This window comes from Bidens hawaiensis, unplaced genomic scaffold (genome assembly GCF_021521415.1).
Source record: "Bidens hawaiensis isolate Kalapana, Puna unplaced genomic scaffold, B.hawaiensis_p1.1 tig00018566_1, whole genome shotgun sequence".
Classification (NCBI taxonomy): domain Eukaryota; kingdom Viridiplantae; phylum Streptophyta; class Magnoliopsida; order Asterales; family Asteraceae; genus Bidens; species Bidens hawaiensis.
Genome location: NW_027492809.1, coordinates 350,987 through 361,501, shown reverse-complemented (window position 1 = coordinate 361,501; position 10,515 = coordinate 350,987).

Genomic DNA, 10,515 nt, shown 5'->3' with positions numbered 1-10,515 from the left:
TTTGATATAGAGATCCGTGATAAAAGGGGCCAAGAATGTGGCGGCCAATCATCTTTCACGTCTAGAGGGAGTTGATTTAGGAGATTCGGGGATCAGGATCGACGATCATTTTCCGACGGAGAGTCTGATGTTTGTTACTACACAAGAGGAAGGTTTTCCATGGTTCGCTGATTTCGCGAACTACCTTGCTGACGAATACCTCCCGAAGATGCCTTACCAGCAAAAGAAAAAATTCTTTGCTGACATCAAATTTTACCTTTGGGACGACCCGTATCTTTTCCGCGTCGGTGCTGATCAGCTTATTAGGAGGTGTGTAGATGTCAAGGAAGGATGGCAAATTCTGAGCCATTGTCATGTGGGACCAACAGGAGGTCACCACGGTGTGAGTTCCACGGAGAAAAAAGTCTTTGATTCTGGTTTTTACTGGCCGTCTATCTTTAAAGATGTTCATTTATTCGTTAAGAGTTGTGATCGTTGCCAATGTGTCGGCAACATTTCTTCGCGAAACGAAATGCCCCAGAATGCCATTCAAGTTTGTGAGGTTTTTGATATTTGGGGTATCGATTTCATGGGTCCATCTTCGTGTGGGAACACGTACATACTCGTGGCCGTCGATTACGTGTCAAAGCGGGTTGAGGCCAAAGCTCTACCCACGAATGATGCCCGAGTAGTAGTCCGTTTTCTAAAAAGTCTATTTTCTCATTTTGGAGTCCCGAAAGCCTTGATCAGTGATCGAGGTACTCATTTTTGCAACTCGCAGATGGATAAGCCGTTGCAGCGCTATGGGGTCACCCATCGGCTTGCGACCGCCTACCAACCACAGACTAGTGGGCAAGTAGAAGTGAGTAATCAGGGAATCAAACGTATTCTCGAGAAAACGGTTGGTTCAAATCGTCGGGAGTGGTCCGACAAATTAGATGACGCTCTGTGGGCCTTCTGTACAGCCTACAAGACTCCGACTGGTTCCACACCATTTCGGATGATTTATGGGAAGGCCTGTCATCTCTCTGTTGAATTGGAACACCGTGCTTCATGGGCCCTTCAGAGGGTTAATCTTGATTTATCCGCCGCAGAGGGTAATCGTTTCCATCAATTACACGAGTTAGAGGAGCTCCGGGACCACGCATATGCACAATCATTTACGTATAAGGAGCATACAAAGGAACTGCATGATATGAAATTGAAGGGTAAAAAGCAGTTCAAGTGTAGGGATAAGGTCTTACTGTATAACTCCTGGTTGAGGTTATTCCCGGGAAAGTTGAAATCCCGATGGTCGGGACCGTTCACGGTCACTGAGGTTTTTCCGTATGGCACGATTGAGATACAAGATCAAATCGGGAAGTTTAAGTTGAACGGTCATAGATTGAAGCACTACATAGGAGAGCCAGTAACTGACCAGACAGTCGAGGTGTTCTACCTTGACTCATTCACCGAAGCGTAGACGTGATGGATGCATCACTCGGGAGACAACCCGAGTTGTAGAGTTTATATTACGATTTTCTTTATGATCTGTTTTTATTTGTTTTATTTTTATTTATAAAAACATAAAAATACAAAAAATAAAAAAATTAAAAAATACAAAAACACAAAAATATGTTTATTTCATATGTTTTGTTTTCTGTTTTGTACGCCGCTACATGCGAGCGAGTTTGAGTTTTTACAGGTATTATTATGCACATGGTAGCTCTGATGGCGTTCTGGAACTGGTTCTCCCGAGGTTGCGGCCGCGAATGAAATGCTATACGGTCGTTCGATTCATACACAGCTGATGAAGAATCTGCATCTAAACCAGGAGAGTAACCTGTTCTCTATTTTATTTTCTGCTATTTTAAGTTTTACTTTTTGCTTTAAGTTTTAATTTTATTTTTCAGTTTTTATTTTATTTTATTTCTTTTCCTTGTTCTCATCGAGGACGATTTCGTTCTAAGTGTGGGGATGGGAATTTATTTTACTTAGTTGTAGAAAAAAAATTATTAAAAAAAAGTTTTTTAAAAAATTTTGTCCCTTGAAAATTGTTTTTGTTCTACGTTAAGCAGGAAATGATATTATTACCAATGTGCTAACAAACTCTCGGAACTTTTGAAAAAAATATATAACAATAATAAAAGGGATGGTTTGCATATCTGATTTGGGATGTGTCGGTAGGCCCAACTAGCTTTGATAGTCCTCTTTAGAATGTTTTTATATATATATAATAATTTAAAAACGGTGAAACCGAATTTCGATGCTTAGGGAGGATTACCATAATCTGAAAACTTTGAGATGGTAAGAATTAAATGCACTCAAAATAGCACACACCACATGTCCATCTTTCTACGAGCTTAGAAATAGTTATATATTTTAGGGTGATATAAAAGATTAAAAAAAAAGAGAGAGAGAAAAAAGAGAAGTATGTTTTGAAAGTTTGTTATGTATTGTATTATTCAAAGTTTTTCAAGACAATCAAAATGCTTATAAAGAAAGTTATGTATTGTAAAATGCCAAATGAGCATTGTTTAAAGTTAGAAAAAGAGGCCAATGATGCACATACTAAACGGGACTTAGAGTTTACGTGTTACCTTGGGGATGGTGACTCTGAGGATAACTATTGGGGCTCGAAGGTTCTTAGTGAATAAATAAAAATTAGGAATTTATAGGACAAAGTCAAATAATATTTAGGAATAGCTCGTACGACCTCCACATGACTGTTCATCCATCCAAATTTCACTGTCTAATTAGTACTATCAACGAGTCCTTGGCTTATGGTGATTTGTCGAACCAGTTTGCTTCGACTCTAGTTTTTTTTCTAGCTCTCTTTGTCTGAGATGGGGTAGGTGTAGCCTTAATTTTTTAACTTAAAATATTTAATGCAAAAGGGGGGCTTGATTGGCTGGTGGCTGGGTTTAAGTGGACAACAATATCGGCAATCGCGGTTAATATTTCAGGCTGTTTCTTGTGCTTTAAAAATGATAATAAGCTGAGAGTTTGTTGTTGTTTTTCACTTGGTTATGATCCTGTGTAGATTACTTTTTCAGGGACGAAAAAGACTTAAGTGTGGGGATGTTTGATGTGTTGTAAACACACTTACTTTCCTTATCGTTTTATAATGATTTAAGTACTTTCTTAGTTTAATTATTAAGTTTTATGGCTTGTTTATGCTTAATTTTACAAAGATGAATGTTTACTTGTAGGTTATGAGATTTGGTGAAAAAAAGAGTGAAATTTGAAGAGTTTAGGGGCTTAATTGGTCAAGTTTTAAATCTACAAGTCAAGGCCCGACCCAAGCCCACAATTTCAAGCCTTACATGCCATATTATATTAATTAAAAAAAATAAGAAAACCCTAACCCCTAAGCCAGTTCCGATCGGCAGCAAGGAGAAGGAAGAAAGAAAAGAAGTGGCGGCTAGGTTTGGCTACTTGGCGGCTGAAAGAGAAGAAAAACATCAAGGAGAGTTGTGTGCAGCTGCTAGGCATCATCTAAACTCATAATCTCAGCCATAAACCTTAAGTAATTCATTCATAAACTTTGTCTCTTGTTCAAGAACCCTAACTTGTTAAGTTTAAGCTTTTTGTTGGATTGTTTTGCAAGTAATTTGAAGTTTCACTTGTGTTTGATAGTTCTTGATCATTGAATGAGTTTTCTTATGTTTATATTGATGTTTGTGATGTTTAATTTGAATAATAGCTGCTTTCCAAAATCAATGATAGGCTAAATTAGTTAGTTCTACCTAGGTTAGATGATTATTGTTAGGTTTTAGTAAGTAGTTTGGATTGTTGATGATCATCGCTTGAATTATTAATGTAAATTTGTTTTAACATTGAATTAGGTTGTGTTTAGTGGCTGTGAATTTGTTAATTACACTCATATACCTCTTACTTTGATTAATTGAATGAGTTTTGATTGATTGTTGCTTGTTAGGACTCTTTACTTAGTGTTTAGGGTTTGTTTGCGGGAGGTACAACCGTAGGGTTTAAGTGAGTGTATTAATTGAATATAATCAGCGGGTAAACACCTTCTTAGAGACCGAGAGGTGATAGGAAGCTGGGTTGTCACACCCCCATTCTAGGCCTCGGAGTGTGAACCACAACTGGTATCATGTTTATAAATAAATCAGAGTTACGGTTATTAGCGGAAGACTTTATAAAATATAAGGATCGAAATTATAAATATTTACAATACAAAAGACGAGACGAAAGTCTCGTTTGGTTTTACTTGTTTATATGTTTTACAAAACCACCAAGTTTTAATATCTACATAAAACTATCCGAGCCATCGGATACTTGAGCTTCTTCGTTCTTTCAAGCTCTAATCTTGATTACCTGCACAATATTAAATAAAATACGTCAGCAACGTATGCTGGTGAATATGCTGACGCTAAATATATTTTCTTTACTTAATCACCCCTCGAGTCCACGCAAGTCTCGACCCATCTTGGCTTAGGAATAATCAAGTTAAACAATCATCATAAACTTGAGTCTCTGCACTAGGTCACCTCAGCGAAACACCGCAGCGTTTATGACATAACTTAGGTACTATAAATATACACATGGCCATTCCCCACTCGGACGTAACTTAGGTCCGGCCCATCGTGGCTGGAGGTCGTGACCAACCGTGGTGCGATGTGCCCACCGCGTTCCACATATGAAAGGATCCAGACAAACGTATACCATAGCCTGAGGGCTGGCTTATACTCTTATTTATAATATTTTTAGAGACACATAGCCTCATGTAAAGTTTTTCATATAATCAAGTTGACTCGTTTGAAAACAAGTTTGTAAAAGTGGGGCGTATTCACCTTTCAATGGTATCGGCTTCCAACACCGTCCGTTAGTCTTTCCTTCGCTATCTCGCACCTATAGTACGAGTATAACATTCATTAGTCGGATACACGATCCGGCTTATGACCTTTAGTCTTATTTATCTCGATGAACCTTTAGTTCATTATTTTATTTTACTTTAAAACCTAACTAGTAATCTTTATAAACCTTTAGTTTATTTATAAAACCCGACGTTTCTTCTTCATTAAGAAACGTATTCTTTTCTTTTATTATTTAAGTATACTCATAATACTTAACTAATATATTTCATAACAAAGAATAATCTTATATATATATATATATATATCTATTTATATATATATTTTATCTTTTCTTTTCTTTATTTTCTTTGCTATATCTTTCTTTGATTATCGAGAATAACTTCGACTTAGGGTATTAAGCCCTTTCAATATTTTATTATTATTTTGGTCGGGCATTATGCCTACCTTTGTCGGCTTGATAAACCCTAGTCAATTTGGCAGCACTTCGTCGCCGCTCAATCAACACTCTTTCCTTGCAAAATCTTTTCTCCTTACTTGGCACGCTTTTCGAGACACCAACACTCTTGGCACTCACTTCTAGGTAATAACCGGGTCGTCGGGGCAGCGCTTCCTTCTTGTTCGGGATGTTGGGGAGTGGCACGGAAATCAATGTAACGGGTACGGAAAACGAGGTTTTGGGACACGTTTATCGATAGGATTGTTGGCACGTAACTCGAGGTAGTGAGAGAGTCTAGAGAGAGAGTATGTGTGTGAAATTCTGGTGTGTTTGGCTTGAACCCGTGGCCGCTATTTATGGAGCCAACTTTGGTCCCCATCGCGGTACGCGATGGGTTCCCTGGCTCACCTATCGCGTACCGCGATATAGGATTGGTGAGTCACACGTGTAGACCTGCCACGTGTCGACACGTGGCAGGCGCTGCCACACGTGGCGACACTTGGCGGACGTGTTGCCACGTGGTGACACGTGGCAGCAGGCGTTGCTACCGTGTGCCACGTGGCACACGTGTCAGTTTGTGTCAGACACCCCATCGCTGTACGCGATGGGTGTCTTTCTTGACCCTGTCGCGTAACGCGATGGGTCAACAAAACAGATTTTACATTTTAGATCCTTGAGTTAGGAAATTTGCAGAATTGGTCCCTTGACTTTAGAAACTCAACATTTTTTGCCCGAAATTTACGTGATGTTACATACTCCCCACCTTGAAATAAATCTCGTCCTCGAGATTGCATACAAGAATAAGTGGGGGTATTCCTTTCTCATTTCGGACATGTGTTCCCAAGTATACTCGGGTCTTCGTCGGGAGTCCCATTTCACTTTCACTATTTTCAAGGTTCGTCTTTTAAGTTTCTTTAGTTTTGATTCTTCAATTTGGATGGCAGTTCTACAAATTTCAAATTCTCATTGATTTCTACGTCTTTTATGGGCTTTGAAAGAGATTCATCGGCTAGACATTTTCGTAGGTTTGAAACATGGAATACGCCGTGTATCCCTTGCATTTCCTCGGGTAGCCGCAAACGGTATGCGACGGTACCAATTCGTTCAAGTACCTCGAAGGGTCCAACGAATCGAGGACTTATTTTGTCTTTCTTGCTGAATCGGACTACGCCTTTCCACATCGAGACTTTCAAAAGCACTTTGTCACCGACATTAAACTCTAACGGCTTACGACGGACATCGGCGTAACTCTTTTGGTGATCACGTGCCATCTTAAGTCGTTCACGAATTTGAAGAACCTTGTCGGTAGTTTCTTGGATTATCTCGGGTCCAGATAATTGATTATCTCCGGTTTCAGACCAGCACAAGGGCGTCCTACTTTTTCGACCATATAACGCCTCGAATGGTGCCGTTTGAATGCTCGTATGATAACTATTATTATACGAGAATTCCATTAGGGGTAAGTGGTTGTCCCAACTTCCACCGAAGTCTATCACACATGCGCGAAGCATATCTTCCAACATTTGAATAGTCATTTCGCTTTGCCCATCGGTTTGTGGATGATAGGCGGTGCTAAGGTTTAGCTTTGTGCCGAGTGCTTGTTGGAAGCTTTACCAAAAGTGAGACGTAAAACGACTATCTCGATCGGAGATTATAGATAACGGTACTCCATGCAAAGCAACAATATTGTTTACATAAATATACGCTAATCTATCCATTGAGTACGACTCATTAATAGGAATGAAGTGTGCGGACTTAGTTAGACGGTCCACAGTCACCCATATAGAATTATGTTGTCGAGTCGTTTTCGGGAGTTTGGTGATAAAATCCATGGTAATCAACTCCCACTTCCATACGGGAAGTTCGGGTTGTTGAAGCAATCCCGAAAGCCTTTGGTGTTCGGCCTTGACTTTTAAACAAGTGAGACCTTTCGCCACATGCGAAGCAACATCCTTCTTCATTCCGTTCCACTAATAATTCGCTTTAAGATTTTGGTACATTTTGTTGCTTCCGGGATGCATCGTATACTTGGACTTATGGGCTTCGTTTAAGATCTTCTCGCGCAATCCTCCAACGATTGGTACCCAAATTCTATTGACAAGTCTAAGGATACCATCGTCACCATTGACTAGCGAGTCAATGGTGCCGTTACGTTTTTCGTCGGAGATTTGGTTCTTGTTGATCGCTTGAGTTTGCGTGGATTTGATTTGGTCAATAAGATCGATTTGAAGTTCTAGCCTTAACGATCGGACTCTTTTTGGCTTTTCGTGCTCTTTACGACTTAAGGCGTCGGCCACGACGTTGGCTTTACCTTCGTGATAGACAATTTCGCAGTCGTAGTCATTTAGAGTTTCCATCCAACGTCGTTGGCGCATATTAAGTTCTTTTTGATCAAAGATGTGTTTTAAACTTTTGTGATTGGTGTACACGACAAATCTTACTCCATAGTGATAGTGTCTCCATATCTTAAGTGCAAAGATTATGGCGCCTAACTCTAGATCGTGAGTTGTATAGTTCTTTTCGTGCACCTTTAGTTGACGAGAGGCGTAAGCTATAACTTTCTTGCGTTGCATCAACACGCATCCTAAACCGGAATGTGATGCATAGCAAAAGACCACGAAGTCTTCAATACCTTCTGCCAAAGCCAGTATAGGAGCTTGGGTAAGCTTTTGTTTAAGTATATCAAACGCCTCTTGTTGTTTTGTTCCCCATTCATATTTGACGTTTTTGCGAGTCAAAGAAGTTAAGGGAACAGCGATTCGAGAAAAATTTTCAATGAATCTTCGATAATAGCCAGCCAATCCCAAGAAACTTCGGATCTCGGTTGGCGACTTCGGAACCTCCCACTTTGAGATGGCTTCAATCTTAGCGGGATCCACTTGAATACCATTGACATTGATAATGTGACCAAGAAATTGCACTTCGTGCAACCAAAATTTGCATTTCGAGAACTTAGCGTACAATTTTTTGGTCCTAAGGATTTCAAGTAAAATTCGAAGGTGATTCTCATGGTCATCCTTAGACTTAGAGTAAATAAGTATGTCGTCGATGAAGACGATAACGAATTTATCCAAGTAAGGCTTACAGATACGGTTCATCATATCCATAAAAGCGGCTGGCGCATTAGTGAGTCCAAATGGCATAACAGTGAACTCATAATGGCCATACCTTGTTCGGAAGGCAGTTTTAGGAATGTCTTCGGATTGAACCTTGAGTTGGTGATAGCCGGAACGAAGATCAATCTTGGAAAAATAGCTAGCACCTTGAAGTTGATCGAACAAGCCATTGATACGCGGAAGTGGATAACGGTTCTTGATAGTTACTTTGTTGAGGGCTCGGTAATCAATGCACATTCGCATGGATTCATCCTTCTTCTTAACGAATAGTATTGGCGCTCCCCACGGTGATGAACTTGGTCGTATAAAGCCTTTCTCTAGGAGCTCGTCGAGTTGTTTCTTCAGTTCCTTCATCTCAGTTGGCGCGAGGCGATAAGGCCGCTTTGGCAATCGGAGCAAACCGGGAATAAGGTCGATTCTAAACTCTACTTCACGATCGGGAGGAATGCCAGGGAGTTCGTCGGGAAATACATCGGCATAATCAGAAACAACAGGAACGTCTTTGATTTCTTTGGGTTTCGATTCTTCGGTGACGTAGGCCATGAATGCTAAGCATCCTTGATTCAAACATTTGTTAGCCCTTATCATGGAGATTAGGTTAACTTGGCCAGCGTCCTTGTCCCCTTCAATTCGTATAGTACGTTTATCAGGGGCTTGGAGTTCAACAGTCTTGGTATTGCAAAGGATACGTGCATGGTTGTCGAATAACCAATCCATACCCAATACAACATCAAAACCAGCAAGAGTCATGGGTAACAATTGAATAGGCAAAACATAACCGGCTAATAAGATTTTTCCGTTTCTAAAGCTTAGGAGATTTTAACAATGTCGCCATTAGTGGTTTCGACGCTTAGAGTTTTATTAAGTTTGATTAAAGGTTCGTTTAATAGACTAAAAAATTTATAATCTATAAAACTTAAATTGGCTCCTGAATCAAACAAGACTCTAGCATAGGCGTTGTTAACAAGAAACGTACCGGTGATAGTTTTCGGCATGTCAGCCACTTTCTTAGTATCAAGAACAAAGACTCTTGCATTGCCCTTCTTGGGCTCGTTCTTCTGACCGCTACCACCTGCACCACCAGTCGCGGGTTTATTTTTGGGACACTTGAAGCTAAGATGCCCCATCTCCTTGCAGTTATAACAGGTCATCTTCTTCTTCCAGCAATCGACCGTGGCATGGCCGGGTCTATTACACGATTCACAGACTCGGGAAGCAAAGTTGCATCTACCTCGATGATACTTCTTGAAAATTTTGCATCGAGGGACGCCGAGATTGGAGATAGACCTTCGTTGGTCAACCCCTTTACCCTTGAAGCAGGTATCTCCACCTTTTCTCGAGTCATGTGCTGGTACAACTTCCTATCTTCCTCCTTATTGCGGATCATTCCACCCATCAGATATCCATCCACTCCATTGCGGAGTCAGCGGTTTATGGCAAGTGCGATCTTACCATGTCACGAATTTCACGTGGTAGTCCCCATATGTAACGTGTGACTTTGCTGGATTCCGGGGTAACCAGCTGGGGCACTAAACGGCAATACTCGTGGAATTTCATGTTATACTGATGTGCTTGAAGTAGTTATAAAATAAATAACTAAAATTATACTAATCTAGACACTAAGTAATACTCTAGACCCTTAAACTACTAACCGGCAAGTGAACCGGTCGACTCTAGTACAGCTAAGTAAGTCCGGATATCGAACCCACGAGACTCTTTTAATTACGTAAACTAGCTAAATTAGACTCAACTACAAGACGCGACTATTTATTAATAATATTTGAGGGGGATTTAACCTAATTATTAATTAACTAAACCTAACCCTAATTAAATAAAATATAATAAACTATTAAAACACTTAGATTAACTCAGATGATGAAAATAACTACCTAGGCTAGAATCCCTAATGTCACGACAATCAATCAAATGGGAAACTTAAGTTATGGAACTGGGATCGTAAAATAGACCCTTGATAAAAAAAACCCGAACAGGACCCTTGACCTTCAAGAAGACACCTATGGATTTCTAACAAGTTTTAAGACTCACCAGTTTTATATATTAAACTTTCTTACGGTTATTTAATAATTTATGTCTAAGTATCTTTATGACGAAATCCAACCTTACAGCGCGGAAATCAAAGATAGTTAAGAAGACTCAATTGACT